The sequence below is a fragment of the Scyliorhinus canicula genome, chromosome 12, assembly GCF_902713615.1.
Source record: "Scyliorhinus canicula chromosome 12, sScyCan1.1, whole genome shotgun sequence".
Classification (NCBI taxonomy): domain Eukaryota; kingdom Metazoa; phylum Chordata; class Chondrichthyes; order Carcharhiniformes; family Scyliorhinidae; genus Scyliorhinus; species Scyliorhinus canicula.
In genome coordinates this window covers 24,947,249-24,973,354 of record NC_052157.1, presented here as the reverse complement: position 1 = coordinate 24,973,354, position 26,106 = coordinate 24,947,249, and the positions used below count along the sequence as shown (strand labels likewise).

Below are 26,106 nucleotides of genomic sequence, written 5' to 3'. Positions count from 1 at the left end.
TCCCCGTGTCTGCGTGGGTTTCGCCCCCGCAACCCAAAAGATGTGCAGGTTAGGTGAATTGGCCATGCTAAATTGCCCCTTAATTGGAAAACATAATTGGGTACTCTAAATTTATTTAAAAAAAAGGAAAGAGCACCTGACTATCCGCTCTGTCCATGGTCTTGTAGACCTCTATCAGGTCACCTCTGAACCTCCGTTGTTCCAGTGAGAACAGACCGAGTTTATCTAACCTCTCCTCATAGCTAATGTCCTCCATATCAGGCAACGTCCTAGTAAACTGCATCTGTACCCTCTCCACATCCTTCTGGTAGTGTGGCGACCAGAATTGTACACAATATTCCAAATGAGACCTAAATGCAGCCTACAGCTGCAACATGTTTGACAATTTTTATATTCGATGCCGCAACCTAATATTAAAGCAAAAGTAGAATGGGTATGTCTCTGACAATATTTTCACGTTTTTTCCCTGTCTTGATTGAAGAACACTGAGCAGGTGCTCAATGCTTCCCACATGTAAACAATGTGCTTAAGCAGTTGTGTATTGAGTTGAGTAGCAATCCTGCCTATGATTATTTTATCTTTTGGGGTCAGAGTGTGCAATACCTTTCCAAGGTATCGTAGAAAAGTTATATTTTCTGACTGTTAAGAACTGTAGTGTAATATCCAGCTTGTGCTATTCTAGCTGCTGATGTAAATCCGAGGTTTAAAGCTGTCTAGACAAGCTGCCTGTCTCATTTAATATTACACATTCCATTTTAGGGTGTGGGTAGAGTATGAGTGTGATCTGGAAAATTGCCATCCCACCACTCGCATTCTAATTTGTTTGCTTAAGTTAATATTTCTCTTTAAACTGCTTGTTTGACGATTGAGATGAGCATTATGCGGGATTAGGAATGTAGGCCATTCAATCCATCGAGCCTATTCCACTATTCAGTTGGATCATAGCTGATCTGTATCTTGGCCCCATAATCCTCACTGAAGAAAAATCTGTTGATCTCAGGCTCCCTGACAAGGCCTGTTCAGGGCCTTGCTCTAAATTTAACGTTCTGTTCCCTTGTTCTGGCCTGCAGGGGAAAAACATTCCTTCCTATTGACCCGATGAATTTTTAGACACCTTAATTGCTCTCCCTTTAATTCACTTTAGCAAAAGATGCCATGCCATTACTCCAAAAATATCCAGGAGTTTTCCTGGATTTAACTGTCCCTCGTGTTAACACCACCAAAACAGTTCAACTGCCTATTGATCTCGCTGCTGTTAGGGTGATCTTGCTCTGTGTTATTTGGGTAGATTTTGCCGTTATTCAGTGCACTTCAAAACTAGTTCACAGCTTGATTGCGGTCCTGGTAATGTGAAAGGCAATTATTCAAATTAAAGTTTGTTCATTCTGTTCCTCATAGTGCTACTTGGTAAAAAGGAATGTGACATCTATTTTTGGATGCTTTTGCATTTTTCCTCCTTCCACATGTAATTTTGCTGGTTTTCCTAACTGTAACAAATGGATATTTTAAAAATTCATTCATGCGATGTGGGTGTTGCAGACAAGGCCAACGTCTCTTGCCCATCCCTAATTTGCCTGGCAATGTGGTGGCGAGCTCCTTGTGCAGAACCGCACTGATGTTAAATGTGAGGGTATCCCAAAGTCCAGAAGGGTAACTTGGAACATCCGTTCTTAATGATTGGAGATTTTCAACAATGGTATACTATGAGTAAAGATAAGCAAACCAGGAAAGAATAGTCTAGTCGTTGTGTGAACAATTAACGAAGAATATTTATTAACTTAGAAAAAAAACACGCAACAAGGACTATAATACACTACAACAGTACACTTAACTACACTGTTGGCGCTACACACACAGTATTACATGAAGTTGCCCCTTTGTTCCCAACTACCTATGTTTTCTGAACTCTGAGATGCTCCCTGTTCCCAAACAACATCCAATATTATATAACTCTGTGAGCCATACCCAGCAGATAATTACCACGCACAGGTTATTTGTCCATGTTTTGGGAAAACGGTCTTCAAAATCTTCTCGGTTCGAATTTTTGATTTTAACTAGCTGCCCTTTTAAATATATATTTTTTCGTGGTTGCAATGGTGGCTGCATCTACTGTGTTCCTTTTTCCAGCTACTGTGCTATGGATATTTCATTTTTTTCACTTTGACACCCACCCCTTGGACCTAACTTTGTAGCAATGAAGTGGCAATTCCATTATCTCTCAACCTTGAAGTTACCTCTTCTATACTGTTGCTATATTTATTTGGTTATAAATCTGGCAGTCAATATGGTCGCCTTCCTTAATGCTAATTATGTTTGCTTTAGAGTCGCCAGGTAACTTTCAATACCGCCACAAGGTTCAAACCCGAATACTGATCAAAGAGCCAATACACCAGTTAGTGAGTTCAAAGTCAATACTATTTATTTACACACACAATAATATCTACTCATGCACAAAATACTACAAACTAAACTATCTCTAACGCTAACGCCTATACTTAACTTCGGGTGCCCACTCCATCTGAGGAACAATGGCCGTTGTTCGGATCTGAGGTCGTTGGGTTCAAAGTGTTACAGGATAACAGCTAAGGTCGTCCTCTGGTAGCGAGCGTTGACCTTTGACTTACTTGCTTCTGGTGCAGCTGGTGGACGGGTCTCTCCGCTTTGAGAGCCGAGTCCAAGAGAGCGATTCTCTCTTGGGGCCTCCTTCTTATACCCGAAGGGGCTTCGTGCGCTTTTAGGCGGGCCTTGAACTTGGCCCCAATTAATTGGGCTGTATCTTGATCTCTCGTATCGATCGTGACCAATAAAGGGGTGGGTGCCCTGATGGCTGGGCGTGTCCTACGTGGCTGTTGGCCTTGCTTTGTTTACGCTTTCGGTTTGGGGAACTGGCGCCGGGATGTCTGGAGCTGTATCGGTTGCTTGAGTGTCTTTCCTTTGTTCCCGGAGATAGGCTATCAACATGTTAATTGACCTATAGTTTCAGTCTCGTCTGGGAGCTGCCTTCTCCAATATGCATACAGGCTCTGTGCCTGCTTGCTTTCTTCACATTGTCCATATTTCCCTACAGTCATTGCGATCATCCATTTTGTATTCTGGAAGTGGCCATCCCAGATGGCTACAATACCGATTGTTTTCCCCCAGTCACATAAGTCAACACTTGGTTTTTCTCACTGGCATGCCAATTTGCATATCAAAACCCCTTTCAAACAGCTGTCCACATCAATTGCCCTTTTATTTTCTCCCAATTTCATTTTTTAATCTTAATTTTCCCCAATTCTTAACACCTTCACCCCCCCTTTTTTAAATGACATCATAACTTGAAAGGTGATTTAATTTATCAACCATTTATTATCAGTTCCACATTATCAAACATTACAAATGTAATAACATCAAGGCAGCATTTGACCGAGTATGGCATCAATCAGCCCGAGCTAAACTGAGTCAATGGGAATCAGAGGGAAAACTCTCTGCTGGTCGGACTCACAGCTGGCACAAAGGAAGATGGTTGTGGTGGTTGGAGCTCAATCGTCACTGCAGGAATTCTTCAGGGTAGTGTCCTAGGCCCAACATCTTCAGTTGCTTCATCAATGACCTCCCTTCCACCAAGAGGTCAGAAGTGGGGATGTTTGCAGATGACTGCACAATCTTCAGCACTATTCGTAACTCCCCAGATAATGAAGCAGTCCATGTCCAAATGCAGTAAGAGCTGGACAATATCCAGGTTTGGGCTGATGAGTGGCAAGTTACATTGTGTCGCACAAGTGGCAGGCAATAATCATATCTCACAAGAGAGGATCTAACCATCGCCCCATGACATTCAGTGGCATTACCATCGCTTAATGCCCCGCAATCAACATCCTGGGTGCTACCATTGATCAGAAACTGAATTGGACTAGCCATATTAATATTGTGGCTACCAGGACAGGTCAAAGGTTAGGAATCCTATGGCAAATAACTTACCTCCTGACCACTCCCCCCCCCCCCCCCCCCCCCCCCCCCCAAAGCCTGTCCACCATCTACAAGGCACAAGTCAGGAGTGTAATGGAATGTTCTCCACTTGCCTGGATGAGTGCAGCTCCAACAACATTCAAGAATCTTGACATCATCCATGACAAAGCAACCCGCTTGATTGCTCCCCCTTCCACAAACATTCAAACCCTCCACCAGCGATGAACAGTGGCAGCCACGTGCACCGTTTACATGATGCACTGCAGGAACACGGCAAGGTTCCTTAGACAGCACCTTCCAAACACACGACCACTGCCATCTCAGGACAAGATTAGCAGATACCTGGGACACCACCATCTGGAGGTTCCCCTTCAAGTCACTCTCCATCCTGACTTGGAAATATATCGCGGTTCCATCACTGTCGCTGGGTCAATCCTGGAACTCTCTCCCTAACAGCACTATGAGTGTACCTGCGCCTCAGGCACTGCAGCAATTCAAGAAGGCAGCTCACCGTCACCTTCTAAAGGGCAACTAGAGATGGGCAATAAATGGGCAATAAATGCTGGCCTAACCAGCGATGCCCACATCCAGAAATGAATTTTGAAAATACCAAAGATTTAAAAACACGCATCAACATAAAATGTACCCCAAAGTATTTACACAAGATTCCCAATAGTTTCTTTATGACAGTGCATTAGTAATGATGTTTTCCCTCCCAGCTATACGAATGGTTTTCAAATTAAAAGGTTGTGGTCACAAACTCCTTCTAAATAACCTGGTGTTCCGATTTGAAAACCTCTCCACAAACATTCGGGGATTATGGTCTGTATGTATGATTATTTCTGCTGAATTACTGGCAACATAAATCTCAAAGTTGTAATGCCAGTACCAAACATAATCTGTTGATGATTATTTAATTTCTTTGAGAAATACCCCACAGACTTCTCATTTTTGAGTTTATCTTCCTGTAACAACACAACCCCCACACCAATGTCACTAGCATCCGCAGCCAGTTTAAACTGTTTGTCATAATCTGGTGCAGCTCTCATTGACGCTGTTGTCAACGCAGTTTTTAAATTTTGAAATGCAGTTTGGCGCTCTTCTGTTCAGTTAAATTTATTTTGCTTCTTCAAGGGTTCTGTTAGTGGTGCTACCAAGCTGCTAAAGTTCGGCATGAACTTAGGATAAAATCCACTCGTTCCCAGGAAATTTCTTTCCTTGTCGGTTCTGGAAAATCCCAAATGGCCTGTATTTTTGCATCTCGTGGAGCCATCAGTTCATGTCCCACGTTATGTCCTAAATATGAAATTACAGCTTTAGCAAATGTGCTTTTTGCCGGATTCTTGACTCGTTTAGCTTTTTTTTAAAAAGTGTTCAAACAGTTCTTTTAGGTGTTGCAGATGTTCTTTGGCGGTAACTTTGACTGAACACGACTATGTTGTAAGTGTACATTGCACAGTGATTCAGACCCCGAATAATTTTATTTCTTAGTCTCTGTAATGTTGCGGGTGCATTCTTCATCCCACACGGCATCATTTTAAATTGATCAAAGTACATTTGGCATCACGAATGCTGAGATTTCCTTTGCCCTTTCGGACAAAGGTAGTTGCCAATATTCCTTTAGCAAGTCTATTTTTGTTATCAATTTAGATTGTCCAACTCTTTCAATGCTTTCCTCCAACCATGGTATAGGCAGTGAATTAACTTTCCTGTAGAGTCTTTATTTTCCAATGTGGCTTTGGCACCTTTATGATAGATGAACTCTAATCACTAGAACTCAATTCAGTAATGTCATTTTGACGCATATATTCAATTCCCTTCTGTACTTTTGCTAACTTTGCTGGATTTAACCTATATAGATGTTGCTTTATTGGAACTGTTTTCCCCACATCTACATCATGCATTGCTATCTCTGTTCTACCTAATTGATTCTCCAAGAACATAAGACTGCAAAAACTCTTCCAATTCACCTTGGCTCTTGTCTGGAAAATAACCTAATCAGTTGTTTAAATTTCCCAGTACCTCCTCATTACCCAAATTAATTAGAGGAAAGTCATTCTCAGAATTTAACCCTTCCTCTTCTCCCTGTTTCATTGGCTTGTTCTCACCTCCTCTATCCCAGTACATCTTGAGCATGTTAAAATGACACTCAGGCTTGCACCTATCTTGTGTCTGTGACCAGATAATTTACTTCACTCCGTTTTCTTTCAATTTGTTATGATCCAATAAATTTAGGTTTTCAAAGTTTGATGCCACCTCTATAATGCTCCCTGTGACTCTAGATGATATGCCAATGATTTATAGGCTATTCTTTAAAATTTTTTTTAGAATACCCAATTCATTTTTTCCAATTAAGGGGTAATTTAGTGTGGCCAATCCATGTACCCTGCGCATCTTTGGGTTGTGGGGATGAGAGCCACACAGACACGAGGAGAATGTGAAAACTCCACACGGACAGTGACCCGGGACTGGGATCGAACCCGGGTCCATGGCGCCGTGAGGCAGCAGTGCTAACCACCGCGCCATCGTGCCACCTGTAATAGTTAATACTTACTGATTTCCACGTCGTATTTTCAGAAGTGGTCCAACACAGTCGACTAGAACTCTTTGCAAAAGGCTTTATTGCCGCTTATGATTTCCCCGTTACCTAACATGTGTGTCATGTTCGACAAAGTTTAACTACATCTTTATGTAGTCCTGGCCAGTAAAATTGTTTCCTTATCTTTGCTTGTGTTTTTTTCATTCCTAGATGTGCTCCTAATGGAATTTCATGAACTCTTCTTAAAATGTATTTCCTATACTCATGTGATAATACAATTAGATGTATTTCTGCCTATTTTTCATCTGCACTAATAAGCGTGGGATGCCGTTTTCTCATTAATGTGTTATCCTTTACATAATAACACAGGAATATACTGAGTTTCCAATTCCGTATAAGCCGCTTGATAAATTTGTTTTAATTTGGAATTGCCCTGCTGTAATTCTATCAATCTCTTTGAGCTAAACACATTTGTTTCTTTCCCTTCATCTTTTCCATCTTCATTCAGCTTTCTAAAGTATCAGATAACCGTATCTCACTTTTCTCATCCTGTGCTCTTAACTCCTTCTCTTGTATCAACTTCTGTTACCACACAATCGGGAAACACCCCAGGATGGTACATTTGCAATTCTTCTGTAGTCTGATTTTCTGCCGGCAACCATGGCAGAACATCAGGAATAGGTAATTCAACCCCTTGAGCCTACTCTGCCATTTAGTACGATCATGACTGATTTTAATCTCAGCCTCAACTCCACTTTCCCGTCTATACCCTTCAACCGATTCCGAATTAAAAATCTATCTCCTTAAATTTACTCAATGTCCCGGCATCCGCCGCTCTCAGGTAGTGAATTTCAGAGATTCATGACCCTGTGAGAGAAGTAATTCTTCCTCATCTGTTTTAAATCTGCTACCCCTTATCCTAAAGCTATGCCCTCTTGTTCTAGATTGCCATACAAGAGGAAAGATCCTCTACATCTATTTTGTCAGCCCTATTTATCATCTTTTATCCGCCAATTATTCCTCCCCTCATTCTTCTAACTCTACTATCTGTGATCCAGAGATATAATTCCCTAGAATTAATTGAATCCCTGCAATGGGCAATTTTTCTACCACTTCTCCCGTTTCCAAGTTACTCCCGTTTACTTTCACCAGAGGAATTTTTTAGTCTCTCAGTGAATACTGATAACCAGAACCCCATCAATATTTCTTCTGACCAACAAATCTCTTTATCCCAGAACACTGACAGTGACTTGGGGCCAGGATTGAACCTGGATCCTCGCCGCCTTGAGACAGCAGTGCTAACCACTGCGCTACCGTGCTGCCCCATGTGGCCCAGTTTATTACAACTAAAGCATCTAACTTTACTCATCCCTCAACATTTGTTTTTTCATTTTGAGGTGAATTCCCCATTGAATTTTCAACCACTGCACTGCTGCCTAACAGCGCTGAAGACCCGGGTTCGACCCTGGCCTCGGGCCACTGTGTGGAGTTTGCACATTCTTCCCGTGTCTGTGTGGGTCTCACCCCCATAACCTAAAAAGATGTGCAGGTAGTTGGATTGGCCACGCTAAATTGCCCCTTAATTTGGAAAAAAGCTATTATGAATATATCCACTAGATTTCCTGAAGCCATTCCGTTAGGAAACATTACAGCTAAGAGAGTGAGAGAGAAATTAACCAAGTTCTTTACGAGATATGGCTTACTGAAATAGGTACAAAAATAATTTGGCACTGTAAATTTAAAAACAATAAATAAAAGAATTTTCAACCACTCCCTCTCTTGCTTGACTGTCTTTTCTTGCACTTTCCCATTTACTATATCTCTCTGATTAAACATGTGCCAAAAAAGGCTATGGCATTTGAACCAATTCATAGTTATCATCAAGCTCTGCGGCTTGCCTCACAGTTTAAATTCTTTGTTCCTCCACATGAGTTCTCATCACTGCAAGTAATGAATCTTTGAATTCTTCCAATAGAGTTCCTCTGTAAGAGCCTCATAGGTTTTTTTTTAATAAGTGTTTTTATTCTCCATTTTCACATTTTCCTCCAAAATTTACACCCCACCCACAAACAGTAAACGGTAACAAATACCAAATCAATCCACTTAACAATAACAACGATCCCATCCTCCCACCACCCCAAACAACGGCCCACCTGTCAATATATGCGTCCAATAAAACAAACCCTCCCACGGTGGAAACAAAAAACAAAGGAAAAAAAAGAAAAAAGGAGTTAGGGACCGCCCATGGTCACCATAGAGTCCGCCCCCCCCCCCCCTCTCACCCCCACACACTCAACGCCGTCCAACCTCTGAAAGAGTACCGTACGTGATACCCAAGATTTGTAAACCGCCCCCCCCCCCCCAACTCCTCCCATCCACTGCCTCATGTAAAACTCCTCCCCCCAATCTCGGTTCCTTCCCCCCCAACTTTCCACACCGGCTAGACCACTCGGACCCTGTTCTGCCAGGCTCCGATGGCCGCAGCCCCTCCCCCCACCTCACTTCCGTTCTCTGACCGGTTTAAACCGGCCAGCATGGAGGCCCCCGCCCAGGTCCCTTTCCCCCTTGCCCGGCCCCAGGAAAGCCCAGAAATCCCCTTTTAGCACACACACCCCGCATATCAATCTACACCCCAAAGAACCCTCACTTCGAGTGCTAGTCCCCCCACTTCCCTTGTCCAAGTATATACAACATTGGCTCCTTTAGCCCATACACCCGCACGCAGTGAAACCACAAAGAAGAAAATACAGTCCTGAGGTTACATCGCCACTTGGCCATTTCTCAATTTTTCAGTTCTGCCACAGTCCTGCCTTCGCAAACTCCTCCGCTGCTTCCGCTGTTCCACAATAAAAGTCCTCGAGCTTGTAAGTCACCCACAGCTTCGCTGGATAAACAGTGCTGCACTGCAACTTGCTAATGTACAGTGCCCTCTTCACCTGGTTGAAAGCAGCCCGCCTCCTCGCCAGCTCCACTGTAAAGTCCTGGTATACACATATACCAACTCCAGCCCACTGCACCACCCGCTTCTGCTTGGCCCAGGATAGGACCTTCTCCTTCACACTGTACCTACGGAAGCACAGAGTCACTACCCTTGGCGGCTCACTCGCCTTTGGTACAGGCCTCCACGACCGATGAGCCCAATCCAGTTCATATCGGGAGGGATCCTCCCCCTCCCCCAATAGTTTCGCCAGCATAGCGGCAAAATACTCAGTCGGCCTCGGCCCTTCAACTCCTTCGGGCAGCTCCACTATCCTCAAATTCTGTCGCCTGGATCTGTTTTCCAGGTCTTCCATTTTTCCTCACAGATCCTTGTTAATCTCCATCACCTTCCGCATCTCCTTCCCCATCAAGGTAAGTTGATCACCATGCTGCAACACCGTCTCCTCCACTTCCTTCCGCGCCTCACCTTGTGCCCGCACCTCCGCCACTGCGCTCGCCACCGCCGTCGTCACCGGGGAAATCGCCTCCTCCGCCAGCACGCTCAAAACCTCCCTCATCTCCTTCCTCATCGCCTCCAAGTGCTCTGTAAACTGCCTTTCGAATTCTGCAGTCATCACCTTGGTTATTTCTTCAGCCATAGGCAATGCGGCCTCCCCTGGTGCTCCAGCCTCCTTTTTCCTAGGTGACCCCGTGGTGACCTCTCCACACCCCAGCGGTCCCTCAGCTGCCTTTTTAACGGCCATCTTCTTGCTGATCCTGGACATCCTCTTCTGCTGTGCCTCCTGTGTGGCTCTACGTGCCTTCTGCCTGCTTTTCCTGTGTCCATGGAGCCTGGGTGCGGGCTTAAAGCCCCGAAAATGCCGTTCCCGAACGGGAGCCCTCCGTTGTGCGGCTGCCTCCCGCCCGCCGTCACCGGAAGTCAGCCCGCCGTCACCGGAAGTCAACGTAAGAGCCTCATAGGTTGCTTCTATTTTGAATGCTGTCACCCGCCTTTAATGCTCTCACGCACCTATCAAAATTACTTTGTTTAACATTTTCAAATTCAATACAAGTTTGTCCAGACCGTTTTCTTACATTTCAAAACTTTTGTCTTTTAACCTTCGATACTAACCATAAGCACTCAACATAGCTTTCTTCACTGTATCATACTCCTCAGACCTTCCCTCTGACAACGACGCATAGACCTCACTAGCCTTACCTATGAGTTTACTCTGTTGGAGCAGCTCCAAATATTTTGCGACCCATTCTGCTTGTGTTACTGTTTTCTCAAATTAATTTAAAAATGCCTCCACACCCTTTTAATCAAATGTTGGAAGTGCCTGTATAAATCTAAACATCTCCCCAGTAGCTTCAAGTCTGGAACAACTTCCTTTCTCAACCGGCTCTGGTGTTTCTGCTTTAACGTCCAGCATTTTAAATTGAAATGCTCTTTCTCCTTTTTGTCATTGTCAACTTCTCCATTTCCAATTCCCGTTGATAAACTCTCTCTCTTTCCTACAGTTCGATTGTCTTCATTTCTATTTTACTAATTTTCCTCTGCCCCCAATTCAATTTTTTTCATTGCTATTTCTTTCTCTTTATCTTTTTTCTTCATTTCTAATTGTTTCAGTTGTAATTGAATTTTAGCGAATTCAATTTCCTGATTTTTCGAAGAATTTGGTCTATCTGACAACTCTTGCACCTTTTAAATGCTTTGCTATTCTTTCCACTACCTCCGCTTTCTTAGCCCCTGTATGTAATCCTAATTGTAAAGCATTTGCTAATTCCATCAATTTGGTTTTGCAAACACTTTTCAATCTTTCCGAGGTTATATTGTTTACTCCCAAACAAATCTTAACCATTGCAAGAATCATTTTGCAGTCACGTTATTTTAAACCCCACACCTCCTCACCTGGGTCCATACATTCCTCACTCCCGTTACGGTTAAAAGTCACAAATTACCATAACCGCAAGGAATTCCGCTTTTCAAAATATCACCAGGGAGCCCCTAATTCTGTTCAGAACCCCGCTGATGTTAAATGCGAGGGATCCCAAAATCCAGAATGATAACTTGGAACACCAGTTCTTCATGCTGTATATTTTCAACTTGATATACTGTGAGGAAAGACATGCAAACAAGGGAGGAATAGTTTAGTCCTTTTGTGATCATTTCATAAAGAATATTTATGAACTTAAAAAACACACAAGATGGACTATAACACACTAGAACACTATACTGATGGCTGTACACACACAGTATTACATGAAACTTGTTCCCAACTATCTACGCTTCCTGAACTCTGAGAAGCTCCCTGTTTCCAAACATCCAATATTATATAACTCTATGAGCTAAATCCAGCAGCTAATTACCACGCACGCGTTATTTGTCCACATTTGGGAAAACTGTCTTCAGTTTCAGCAAAGGCGTGATCTTTGTTCGAGTTTTGGATTTTAACCGGCTGCCCTTTTACCAATAATTTGTTTTCGGGGAGACTGATTTCTACTGCTGGGTGTGGTTGTAATGGTAGCTGCCTCTACTGTGTTCCTTTCTCCAGCTATTGTGCTGTGGATATATCATTCTTTCTGATTGATGTTACCCACCCTGCGGACCTCACCTTTTAGAATAGAAGTGCCAATTTCCTTATCCCTCCACTTTGAAGTTACCTCTTCTATGCCCCATTGTTTTCCCCTAGTCACATAGGTAAAAAATTGCTTTTCTCACTGGCATGTTAATTCGCATATCAAAGCCCCCTTCAGAGAGAGATGTCCTTATCAATTCCCCTTTTTAATTTAATTTTATCTCAAATTTTTCCCCAATTCTTCAGATTCTGCAGTCCTTGTTCTGAAGATGCGCCCTTCTGTTAGGGAGGGCGTTGCAGGATTTTGATCCAGTGATATTGAAAACATAGTGACACAGGAACAGGACGAAGCTATTTAGTCCACTGAACCAGCTTCACCATTCAGTGAGATCTGCCTGTGCTCCATATCCCGTAAGGTTTAAATTTAACTTTTGCCATTTGTAGAAGAGAGTTCAAACCTCTACCACTCTTAGTCTGTAGAATTGTTTCCCAATTTCACCCCTGAAAGATCTGGTCGAACTTTACAACGCTGCCCCTGCCTTAATGGGGATGGTGTGTAAATTGGAGGGGGAGCTTGGAGGTAGTGATAATTCACTATGCCTGCTGCCCATGTTGCTCGAGGTGGTAGATGTTGCAGGTTCTCAAAGTTGCCGTCAAAGGCATCTTGGCAATTTTTTGCATTTTGTACACTGCAGCCACAGTCTGCTGATGGTGGACTGATGCTGATCAAGCAGGCTGTTTGTCAGTTTTGAGCTTCATGAGTATTGCTAGAGCCACACTGATCCAGGCTAGTGGGGGCGTATTCCATCACACTCCTGACTTGTTTTGATGAATCAGGAGGTGAGTTACTCACTGCAGAATTCGCAGCTTCTGACCTTTTCATGTATCAACGGTGTTCACATAGCCTGTGCACAAGTGTGCAGTTCCGTTTCGGGCAATGGTAATGTTGATGGTAGGGCTTTCAATTATTGTAATATCATTGAATGTCGATTTGAGTTTGGGGGGTGGGGTGAGGGGGATGGTTAGCCACTCTCTTGTTGGATTAAGTTGCTTGTATTAATAACTTTCATTTTGTTGAAGACCAACATGTTTGATGGATAAAAGTAAGTCTGCCCTTTCCTGGAGACCTTTTGACCCAAGCAAATAGCCGGTCATCTTAAAATGCATCAGCAGTTTTCTGCATTATTTTTATACTTTGTTACATATTCTGTTTTGTTTTCTAAAAAATATTGTTCCCAGAGTGGCCTTGGATAATCTGTTCGCAAGCTGATCATTTAACTGTAATGCTGCAAGTAGAATTTAATTTGCAAAATGTATCCCAGAGCTTTGGCGTTGGTAACGGTTGACAAGACTTTTAAAATGACGCGCGAAGGACACTAGATTGGGAGAATTGATTTTCGGGCAGTCAGTTGTTCGATAATTGCCATCTAACCATAGACATTTTTAAATAAATGGTTCTCCTCTCTTGTCTTCCCCCCCGCCCCCCCCCCCCCCCCCCCCCCCCCGCTCCCGTGGTTCACCTTTCTTTCCTCTTAGGTTTAGCTGCCCCCGCCCTCCCGGTCCATCTCTCCCTCTCATGCTTTGGCTACTTTCCCCTGATTCTTGGCTACCTGGCTATTCTTCTGCTTGTTCGTTGGCCACAAACAGGTCCTGGAACAATTGGGTGAATGGCTCCCACGTTCTGTGGACCCTCGGATGGCAAATTTGATTTTCTCCATTTGGAGAGATTCCGAGAGGTCGGACAGCCAGTCTGCAGCTTTGGGTGGTGCTGCTGACCGCCAGCCGAACAGGATTCTACGGCGGGCGATCAGGGAGGCAAAGGCAAGGGCGTCCGCCCTCCTCCCCAGGAATACATCTGGCTGGCCTGAAACCCCGAAGACCGCCACTTTCGGGCATGGCTCCACCCTCATCCGCACCACTTTGGACATAGCCTCGAAGAAGGTTGTCCAGTACCCCGCAAGTCTGGGGCAAGACCAGAACATGTGGGCATGGTTGGCCGGGCCTCCTTGGCACCGTTCATATCTATCTTCCGTCTCCGGGAAGAACCTACTCATACGGGTTCTTGTTAAGTGGGCTCTATGTACCACTTTTAGCTGCGTCAGGCTGAGCCTTACGCACGTGGAAGTGGTGTTGACCCTGTGCAGTGCTTCGCTCCAGAGTCCCCACCCTATTTCAATCCCCAGGTCCTCATCCCATTTCTTTCTTGTGCATACAGTACGGTGTCGGCCCTTTCTACCAGTCGATCATACATGTTGCTACAGTTTCCTTTATCTAGGGTGCTTGCGTCCAGTAACTCTTCCAGTAATGTCTGTCGTGGCGGTTGTGGGTACGTCCTTGTCTCCTATCGTAGAAAGTTTTTGAGTTGTAGATACCTTAGCTCATTCCCCCGGCTAGCTGGAATTTCTCTCTCAGTTCGTCCAGTGTTGCGATTCAATTCGTCCAGTGTTGCGATGTCTAACCGTAGACATAATTTCTGAGCTTTGATTGGGCAGAATTTGCTGGTCAATCCCGTGTGTGCTAAGAAATTACACAGTCAATTTGAGATTACCAGTCCAGCTCCCAATGTAGCTCACTTATACTTGCTCGAAGCTACAATCATTCATGCGCAGGGACTTCCCCTCTGCAGGCAAAAGGAATATGTCCAGGCATTGCATCTTTTTAGAATTAAAAAAGAACATGGGGGAATGATAGCTGCACAGTACATTTGCCATGGCAATGTCTTGACCAATCATAGCTGACTTGCCAATTAATCAGCATCCCTTTTCTCATGCCACATGAATTGTTGTTTTCTTTGAAATTTGGCACTCTTGAGTCTGTCCTGATAAGATTTCACAGAATGTCTCGATCAGTAATACTAAAGTTCTGTAGTACCAGGCAGCAAGTGGTTTTCCCTGCATATTGAGCCATGCTTTGTGAAGCAGTGTGTGTGTGTACCCATTGCTTAGCAATCCAGGAAAGAGAAAGACTTTCTCATAGACTCATAGAATTTACAGTGCAGAAGGAGGCCATTCGGCCCATCAGGTCTGCACCGGCCCTTGTAATTAGCACCACACCTAAGCCCACACCAGTAACCCCACTTAACCTTTTTGGACACTAAGGGCAATTTATCATGGCAAATCCACCTAACCTGCACATCAGGGGCTGGTTTAGCACACTGGGCTAAATCGCTGGCTTTTAAAGCAGACCAAGGCAGTCCAGCAGCACAGTTCAATTCCCGTACCAGCCTCCCCGAACAGGCGCCGGAATGTGGCGACTAGGGGCTTTTCACAGTAACTTCATTGAAGCCTACACGTGACAATAAGCGATTTTCATTTCATTTTTCATTTCTTTGGGCTGTGGGAGGAAAGTGGAGCATCTGGAGGAAACCCACGCAGACACAGGGAGAACGTGCAGACTCCGCACAGACAGTGACCCAAGCCGGGAATTGAACCTGGGACCCTGGAGCTGTGAAGCAACTATGCTAACCACTGTGCTACCGTGCTGCATGACTAGCATCGATATAGTACTTTTCATGACCACATGAAAGCTCAAAGGGTTTTCCAGCCAATTAAGTACTTTTGAAGTGTACTCACAGTTGTAACATAGGTAATACAGCAGCTCACTTGCACACAGCCAACTCCCACAAGCGGCAACAAAATAGTAATCAAATATTTTTGTGTGGTCTTGATTGAAGGATAAATATTGGCCAGTCCACGGAGGATAACTCACCTGCAGTTCTTTGAAATAGTGCCATTGGATCCTTTACGTCCAGCTCTCCCGTTTGTGCTGACTTGGAGAAGGATTTGAACCCGGCTCTGTGTGAATCTGAGGCGCAAGTGCCACTAACTAAGACAGAGCTGACCAAGGGAGGAGGGAGATATCCCAGACTGCTCTGATCCAGCCAAAGAATGGCCAAGGGGTGATGCACAGCTTTTGACTTCTCTCGCATTTTAAATGCCTTTTTAGACAGCATTCATTCTTCTGTGAGGTGTGTTCCAGTGTACAAGTCAGCTCCCTTTTTGAAATGCTCTGAAAGCCAGTCCAAATTGAATGGGCTATTTACTTTCAGCTTATCCTAAATCTCTGGTGGCAAACATACCCTAAACTTGGGTGTCTCCTCCCAGGCTTGTAAAAACAGATGGAATACAATCTCAGCCACATGATTCACAAACTGGGAAGATAGACTGAGAATATGCATCAAGCCGAGATGGGTTCAGCACAGTGACATATTGATTCTTTTTTTCTCTAACTCCTCTGTTGTTAAAGTTGCCTTGTTCCAGTGTACACACCGAGCTGTATTCATGTGACTCACGGGAGCACTTTTATCCCACCAGTCTTTCATTTGGATAGCTCGGCCAATTCACCATTACTCGCACGTTTACTGTATAGAAAGAATGTGGATGTTTAATAAAGTACTTCTGAAACAGGATAAAGTGTGGCTCTACAATGCAGAGCGACTCCCAAATCATTGTTGGGTATGGCGAGTTGGAGTTTGAAACACAATAAACCCATGATAGCCTGGTTTATGTTTCTGTCTTTTCTTAGCTAAATTTGGACATAGCAATAGAAAAAGGCGATGGGTGGGCCACTCAGCCCCTCAAGCTTGCTCTACCACGCAATACGATCATGGCTGATCTTCCACCTCAGCTATATCTTTTCACTCTATCATGAGATTAATATCAGAATACAGATTCTTTCCAACTGGAAGGTCTGCTAGCTAACATTGAACATTACGGCTAGCCTGCAGAATGAGCCTATTAGTCTTTCTCAATCTTGCTTCCCTGCTCAGAAAGTATTTGTTTTGTTTTTTAATAGTTATGAATGCTGAAGTATTTCACACATGCATTATTGGAAAGAGATTTCCAAAATGCTCAGTGTTGTAAAACTTCCAGGCAACGTGTTTTATTGTCTATTAGTTCCCACTGCTCTGTTCCTTGATTCTTCGAGTATTCAACAATCGATCAATTTCTATTTGACATATCCTCTGACTGAGCATTCACAGCTCTGTGGTAGAGAATTCCAAATGTTATAACCCTTTGATTATTCTGTGACTAGCCTGTTGCCACTCCCCTAATCCTAATCCAGCATTTTCCCCTTCCTGATACCAGTTCCCCATTTACTCCCCTGCTCCTTTCTTGAACAGCAAGATTCCACCTTCCGATCTAGATTTGAGGGAATTCTGGAAGATCAAAACCAGAGCACCCACTATCTCTCTTTTGAAATCCAAGGATGCCGCGTGTCAGGCCAAGGCGATACGTTGGCCTTTTTGCGACCGCCGCCCATCTCTTTGGCAGTGTTTGCAGTTCATGCAGGATGTTCATATCCATCAGCAGTATAGCGGTTATGTTTGAGAGAGGAGGAGCATGGAGAATTTTCAAACATCGGAACACAGCTGCCTTGTGTGTGAGGGGCCACTGACATTTAAAAAAAAAACCATGATGTTTTCTTTCTCGGCCTGTTTTTAAGAGAAATAATCATTTGTGGAAAATAACCTTTTTCTAAAACATTCATCTGCAAGTGTCTCGGCTGCTCCACCCACAACTCACTTCTCACGATCCACTTCATCCCCGCATGTGTTTGGGCTGCAGTGGATGTTGCCACTTCTGTTAAGTGATGTATGCTGGGACCGCTCAAAAAATAACGTCAGCTCTTTACTTTTTATCAACAGCCGAGCAAAATCAAAACTGCTACTGCAGTGATGTACGGGAAAGAGTTGATGAAGACAGACTGCTTTCAGGGCAGTGTTAGTCACGCATGGATATAGAGCTCCCACATCATGGTCTAACGATTTTTGGTGGCTCCTTGTGGGGTGCTGTGTGCTGGTCCCATGATAATACTGATGCGCAATGAAAAGGAGTGACTTGTTATCTGATTCATATGACCAGTGTTCAGAAGATCATGAGATTAATATCAGAATACAGATTCTTTCCAACTGGAAGGTCTGCTAGCTAACATTGAACATTACGGCTAGCCTGCAGAATGAGCCTATTAGTCTTTCCCAATCTTGCTTCCCTGCTCAGAAAGTATTTGTTTTGTTTTTTAATAGTTATGAATGCTGAAGTATTTCACACATGCATTAATGGAAAGAGATTTCCAAAATGCTCAGTGTTGTAAAACTTCCAGGCAACGTGTTTTATTGTCTATTAGTTCCCACTGCTCTGAAAAGTGCACAATGCTACTAGGTGTCAACCTTTGTGTTTCTTTCATGGTGAATGTTCGGTTTGAAAAATACAGTGGTTCTTAAGATGAGAGGCATGCTGCTGTGTCCTGTCGTGTGCCCACCAGATTACCAGCATGGTCTTTGATTTCAGAAGCCAGTCCAGTTGAAATTTAGAAGCCAGTCCAATTGAGATAGTGTAGCGCAGTGTTCAGCACTGCTGCCTCACACTGCCGGGGACTAGTGTTCAATTCTGGTGACCGTCTGTGTGGTGACTTTCTCCCTGTGTGGGCGTGGGTTTCCTCTGGGTGCTCTGGTTTCCTCCGTCCAAAGATGTGCAGGTTAGGAGGACGTGCCATGCTAAATATTGCCCCTTAATGTCGGGAGATGTGCAGGTTGGATGGGGTTACGCGGATAGGGCAGGGGAGTGGGGCTTAGGTAGGGTGCCCTTTCAGAGGGCTAGTGCAGAACCAATGGGCTGAATGGCCTCCTTCTCCACTGTAGGGATTCTAAATTTCACATTGACTATATTGTCAATGCAACATTTCAAATGCAACATTCTCCTTTCTTGTCAGCTTTGACAATAATTCGAGTTTGCAAGTCTGTACGAAGTCTACATTTGGACCTGAAAAAAATTAATTAATCTTTATTAGTGTCATATGTAGGCTTGCATTAACACTGCAATGAAGTTACTGTGAAAATCCCCTAGTCGCCACTTTCCGGCGCCTGTTCGGGCACACAGAGGGAGAATTCAGAATGTCCAAATTACCTAACAAGCACGTCTTTCGGGACTTGTGGGAGGAAACCGGAGCACCCGGAAGAAACCCACAAAGACACGGAGTGAACGTTCAGACTCCGCGCAGACAGTGACCCAAGCTGGGAATCGATCCCGGATCCCTGGCGCTGTGAAACAACAGTGCTAACCACTGTGCTACTGTGTTCGGGATGTGAGTGCTTATTTTCCATCCCTAATTGCCCTTTAAAAAAGATGAGCGCGAGCTGTATTCTTGAATACAACTGTCCGGCCATTTACAACAGAATCAGCCACGTTGCTATGGGTCCGGAATCTTGTCCAAACTAAATCCAGTAAGGAAAGCTGATCTCCTTCACTGAAGGATTTCTTAAAACCGCAATCCAGTTGTTTCATAGTCATTACTGATTCTAGATTTTTAAGTGCTGATTTATTTAAATTTAATTCCCCAGGTGCCGTGATGAGATTTGAACTCATGTCTCCTGGATCCTCTGTCCAAGCCCAGTAACATAACCATGGTGCCACTGTTCTCCAACCAAATGTGATGGACATCTCCATTCTGAAGCCTAGCTTAGGCCTGTCCAACTTTGTTCAACATCTGGACACAACTGTACAGGAATGCAAAATTATCTTTACGCGGCGGCACGTGCCACAATGGTTAGCACTGGGACTGCGCCGCTGAGGACTCTGGTCCGAATCCCGGCCCTGGGTCTCTGTCCGTGTGGAGTTTGCACATTCTCCCCGTGTCTGCATGGGTTTCACCCCCACAACCCAAAGATGTGCAGGGTAGGTGGATTGGCCATGCTAAATTGCCCCTTAATTGGAAAAAAATAAATAAATAATTGGGGGCTCTAACTTTAAAAAACAAATTTAAAAAACCTTTACGCCTATTCTATAATGCATTTACAATGCCTGCATTTTATAATGCATTTACAATGCTGAACAGATGCTGATAAGTGACACCGACCCATTTTAGATGCGGAAACCATGTATATCTTAGTCAGTCAACAAAATAAAAGGAATACCGAATCCTAAATTAGATTAGTGGTGTGCACGTCAGAGCAACCCTGCCTCTGAGCCAGAAGCTGTGGGTCTGGGGTGCATTCCAGGATGTGGTGGTTAAGAAAAGTATGACCATAACCTGGCCAAACGGTTTGATCATCCATCTGAAAATCCTTCTGCTATGCTTGCCATGGCAGTTGGTAAGAGCGGGAGAGATTCCCGATCAGTCATGTGGTGCAAGGAATGTTGGATCTTCTGCCATCACTATCTATAGTTCCAGACAACAACATGGATGCAAAAGTGTGTGTTGCCACAGAAACTTTGACTGAGTGAACTTTTAACACCATCATCACCAACAGTGACGGTCAGGGGCTGGTTTAGCACAGGGCTAAATCGCTGGCTTTGAAAGCAGACCAAGCAGGCCAGCAGCACGGTTCGATTCCCGTAACAGCCTCCCCGAACAGGCGCCGGAATGTGGCGACTAGGGGCTTTTCACAGTAACTTCATTGAAGCTTACTCGTGACAATAAGCGATTTTCATTTTTCATTTTCAACATCTTTAAACCACAATATAAGGTGAGTGTCCCATTTGGCTAGGGGCTTCATGATTTGGAGAGGTGCAGTAAAGAGCCTTTCGTTTGAATTCCTGGTGTTAGTGGAGCGAAAACACTTGGGTCAAGGAGGAAACCTCCGTGTCAGTGTACGAGGTAAAGGACATGAGTTCACACTGATAAAAGACAAATTTAGGATTGATATCAGTCTCATTCAAGCTGTGATCCGCGTTTGGGCTGGATGGGTGGGTACGACAATGGAGACACAGTGGAGACACAATCTTTGGGTTTCTTTCACGAAAGATTTGATGTTGTGACGTGGGAAAGTGCTGCACAACGAGGGACAAATTTGGGTCAAACAGTCTTCCTCATCCAATTGATCTTTTCTGGATTTTTTTTCCCAGACAAAAAAATGGAGCGTGAAATTCTCAATTTAAGTTGTATAATTTCAGAGCAGCACACATCTGACGCTTATTCAAACCTTTGTTTTATTTGACCTGAATTGGAAACAAAATGATGGTTGAATGGCTAATACATCAGCAGGGTGTTGTGCAGAATGTCACACAAACAGCTAACTAGTATTTGTTTGCACGAAAGGAAAATCTTTTGATTATAGGGTAAAGGAGGCAGATAAAGCTATTTGAAAAGTGACATTAATGGGAATAATTCCGATAAAGTGCTTTCAGATTTGTAAAATAATTTTTGATGACTTCAAGTATATATTTTTAAACAATCCCTTAAATTGAATTGTCATTCTTTGGCCCCAAATTACAAATCATAGAAATCGAAGAATCCATGTGGAGCAGAAGGAGGCCATTCGACCCATCGGGTCTGCACGGATACTTTGAATGACCACACTACCTAGGCCCAATCCCTTGCCCTATTCCTGGGGTCTGGAATAGGCCCTTCGAGCCTGTTCCACTATTCATTGTGGCCATGGCCGATCTTAATACTCAGCATCACCTTCCCATCCTATCCCTGTATCTCATCATTTCATTAATACTCAAAAATCAACTGAAATTGTGATCCATTATTCTAAGCTCTCCAGCCCAGGAACACATCTTTCCAGGATCATGGTTAAGCCCGTCAATAATTTTGTGTACTTCAATTAGGTCACCTCTCTCTCATCTACATTCTGGCGAATATAGACCTGGTGTACTCAATCTCTCCTCCTCTGGGCATATTCTGTCCCACTGAAAGGACAAACTTTCACTTTCACACCAATAACCTGCTCACTGACACTTCATTTGGGTTCTGCCAGGGCCATTTAGTTCACTGGTCCAAATATGGACAATAGGGTTGAATTTTAGGGACAAGGTGGTGATGACTTCCCTTGACATCAAAGCAGTATTTAACAAAAGTATGGCATCAAGGAGCCCGAGCCTGGAGTCAATGGGAATCAAGTGGAACTTTCCACTGGTTGGAGTCATACCTAGCACAGAGGAAGATGGTTGTGATTGTTGGAGGCTAATTATCTCCATCCTCAATACAGGGGTTCCTCAGGGTTGTGCCCTTGGCCTCACCAACTTCAGCTGTTTCATAAATGACCTTCCCTGCATAAGAGAGAGTCTTTAGGGTGCTTAGTTGCAGAGGGATCTGGGGGGCGGGGGGGGGGTCCTCTTTCATGAGTCACCGAAAACTGGCATGTAGGCACAGCAAATAAAAAAGAAAGCGAATGGAAGGGTGGCATTTATAGCTAAATGAATTAGAGTTTAAATGTAAGGAAGTGTTGTTGTAACTATATGGGGCATTGGTGAGACCGCACCTGGAGAATTGTGCACAGTTTTAGTCCCCTTCTTTGAGGAAAGATGTAGTAGCATTCAAAGTAGTTCAGAGGAGATTCACTAGATTGATTCCAGAGATATGGGGCGGGATTCTCCGAGCCCCGCGCCAGGCCGGAGAATCACTGCAACCGCACCACGTCGCCCCGACGCCGGCACGCAATTCTCCGAGGAGCGGAGAATCGGCGCCATTTGCGCCAGCGCATTTGGCGCAGCGCCGGTTGTGGGCCGCTGATTCTCCGGCCTTGATGGGCCGAGCGGCCGTGCGGAAACGGCAGAGTCCCGCCGGCGCCGTCCACACCTGCTCACAGCCGGCGGGAACTCTGTGTGCAGGGTCGGGGTGGGGGGGGGGGGGTGCGCTCCTTCACCGGGGGGGGGGGGGGGGTGCTCTGATGGGGTCTGGCTCGCGAGCGGGGCCCACTGATGGGTCGGCCTCTCCAGCCCCGGCCCTATTTTTTTATGTGGCCGGCTCCTGAACCCCCGCGCCATGTTGCGTCGGGGCCGGCGCGTTGAGGAAGTCCCCCACGCATGTGCGGGTTGGCGCAGCGCAACTGCGTATGTGCGGGTTGGCGTGAACCGCTCCAGTGCCGTGCTGGCCCCCTATGGGGGCCAGAATCGGTAGTGCCCGTGCCATCGTAAAACGCGATGGCGTTCACGATGGCGCGGACATTCTGCCTCCATTTCGGAGAATACCGCCCGAGGGGTCTTTTGTATGAAGAGAGAATGAATAGTTTAGGCCTATGCTCTCAAGAGTTTAGAAGAATGAGGAGGGATCAAACTGAGGTATACAAGATAATAAAAGTTATGCTAAAGTAGACGTGGAGCGGATGCTTCCTCTTGTGGGACATTCTAGAATGAGAGGTCATAGTCTTTGGATAAGAGGCAACAAATTTACAACGGAGTTGAGGAGAAACTACTTCTGAAGGAAGGATTGTGACTGTGGAATTTGCTACCCTCGAGTGCGGTGGATGCTGGAACAGTGAGACAATTTAAGGAGGTGTTACATTTTTAATTGGTAATGGGTTGAAGGGTTATGGAGAGTGGGGAGGATGGTAGAGTTAAGGCCAGGATGAGATCAGTCGAGATCGAATGGCTGAGCAGACTCGATGGGCCAAATGGCCTAATTCTGCACCTATATCTTATGAACTTATAAGGTCGGAAGTGGGATGACCAAACAAGACATTGACCCAAGCCGGGAATCAAACATGGGACCTTGTAGTTGTGAGGCAATTATGCTAACCACTGTGCTACCATGCTGCCCTTTGGTGATAGGGTGAGGGCCTGACCCTTAAGGTACACTTCCAAAGGGTCGCTGCAGACTCAATGGGCATAATGGCCTCATGCACTGTACTGATTCTATGAACTCCTTTGACAGCACCTTCCAAACCCTGAGCTCGACCACCTATCGCAACAGTTGCACGGGAACACATGCTGACCTGGGAATATATTCAAAATCCTGAACTCCCATCCTAGCAGCATTGTGGGTGTACCCCACCACAACAGACTGCAACAGTTCAAGAAAGTGGTTCTTCACCACCTCCTTGAAGACAATCTAGGATTGGCAAGTGCTGGCATAAGTCACACCTGCATCCCACGAATGAAGTTTGATGTCGCCTCATATTAGTACATGACAAGGAGTTGGATTGACAGTGCCATGGGATATCTGCTTCCCCAAAACAAAGTAGCTGACATCTACAACATTTGATTACTTTCACCGAAGGGGAATAATAAGGAACATACACAACTGTATAATTTGTAGCATTGGTGAATTCCAAAATGCCTCACTATTCTCGATAAACTTGAGGCCATCCAAACCTTTGCCCGTCCCTACCTCTCATTGAGTCTCGTTTGTCCATCACCCTGTGCTCGCTCCCAATTAAACAACGAGGCGGTGGTGTAGTGGTAATGTCATTAACCTAGTAATCCAGAGACCCAGAGTAATGTCCCGGGGACCCAGGTTCGAATCATACCATGGCAGATGGTGTAATTTGAATTCAATAAAAAAAATCTGAAATAAAAAGTCTAATGATGACTATGAAACCATTGTTGATTATCATAAAAACCCATCTGGTTCATCAATGTCCTTTGGGGGAGGAAATCTACTGTTGTTACCTGGTCTGGCCTACATGTGACTCCAGGCCCACAGTGGTTGACTCTTAAATACCCTCTGAAATGGTCGAGTAAGCCACTAAGTTCAAGGGCAATTAAGGATGGACAATAAATGGTTGGTTCAGGGACATGCTCCCCTTTGACAAGTTTTGACACTTTCTGCTGAAATGCTGCTTAAAAGTCTCGAGCAGTTTCTGCCGGAAACGTTCCCTGTATTTTTAAAGTAAGAAGATAAGAACTAGAAGCCGGAGTAGGCCACCTGGCCCCTTGAGCCTACTCCGCCATTCACTAAGAGCATGGCTAATCTTTTTTGTCAAATTAAGGTTTTTGATGCCACTCTATAGGGTCCAGCTCATTTCACTGGGAATTCAACGGGACATGCATCATATTAATTTATGAATGGAAAATTAGCACAAATGGAGCAGTGGCCACTTTAAAATAGCTGCCAGAGGAGCAGCATTGATTGGTTGATGTCACAGATGATAATGTCTGTATTCTTTTGGCTCTGCCGAGAAGTTAATTGTAACGCACTGTAACAGCTTTAAATAGTGGTGCAGTGGAAACGCAGGAACAGAGTGAGCCTGACTGACTTCGCCCTGTCTTGCATCTGCGACCCGTGGACATTCTTCTTGATGCTCAAATTTGCCTGTCGATGTTTATTGCTCTACTTTGGATATGTGCCGTCTTTCACTGTTTTGTTTCATGGGAACTCTTGTGAGGGCCACGAAGAATCCAATACAAGTTTGTAGAGTCGGACAGAAAGTAACTTTATTTACAACAATAGTTACTCAGTACCAGCAGCTCACTACTGGTTCCCTCTCGAGCTGGTACCACATTGGTCAGTTCTATTTATACAGCTGCGCTGTTAATGATTGCTTCCACACAACCCCCCCCCCCCCCCCCCCCCCCCCCAATTGGGGGAACTCGTATTCCACAAGGAACATGGGGTAAACAATCGCCACCAGCCAATAGGATCCGAGCACGTTATATCATTTTTTTTTTCCCCAATTAAGGGGCAATTTACCGTGGCCAATCCACCTAACCTGCACATCTTCGGGTTGAGGGGGAGAAACCCATACAGAACGGGGAGAATGTGCAAACTCCAGAAGGACGGTGACCCGGGGCCGGGATCGAACTTGGGTCCTCGCCGCCATAGACAGCAGTGCTAACCGCTGTGCAACCGTGCCGCTCCAGGTTACATCAGTAATATAAAGGCCTCAGTATGCAAATATGTGGAGAATGGCATTTCAAACTATAGAACTTCAACAAATAGTTCAATGTCCTACTTCACAGATCAATATTATACGTCACAGAGCACTGTAATACAAAGAACAATACAGCACAGGAACATGCCCTTTGGCTCTCTAAGCCTGTACTGGTCATGATACCAATCTTTGCCAAAACCCTCAGCACTTCCTTGTGCCGTGTCCCTCTATACCCATCCTATCCATGTGTTTGTCAAGATGCCTTTTGAATGCTGTTAATGTATTTGCTTCCACAAACTCTCCTGGCAACGCGTTCCAGGCACTCACCACCCTCTGCATAAAAAATCGTCTATGTACACGACAAACAACAGAGGCCCAAGCACAGATTCCTGTGGAACACCACTAGTCACAACCTTCCATTCAGAAAAACACCCTTCTACTGCTACCCTTTGCCTTCTGTGACCGAGCCAGTTCTATATCCATCTTGCCACCTCACCTCTGATCCCATGTGACTTCAACTTTTGTACCAGTCTGCCATGAGGCACCTTATCAAAGGCTTTACTGAAGTCTATGTAAACAACATCCAC

At 44.7% G+C, this 26,106-nt stretch overlaps 1 protein-coding gene across 15 annotated transcripts in view; it reads left to right on the top strand.

Annotated features, from left to right (window-relative positions):
- myo5aa (myosin VAa) overlaps nt 1–26,106 on the top strand; it is a 256,275-nt gene that overhangs the window by 15,337 nt on the left and 214,832 nt on the right. The gene's annotated exons all lie outside the window — the stretch shown is intronic.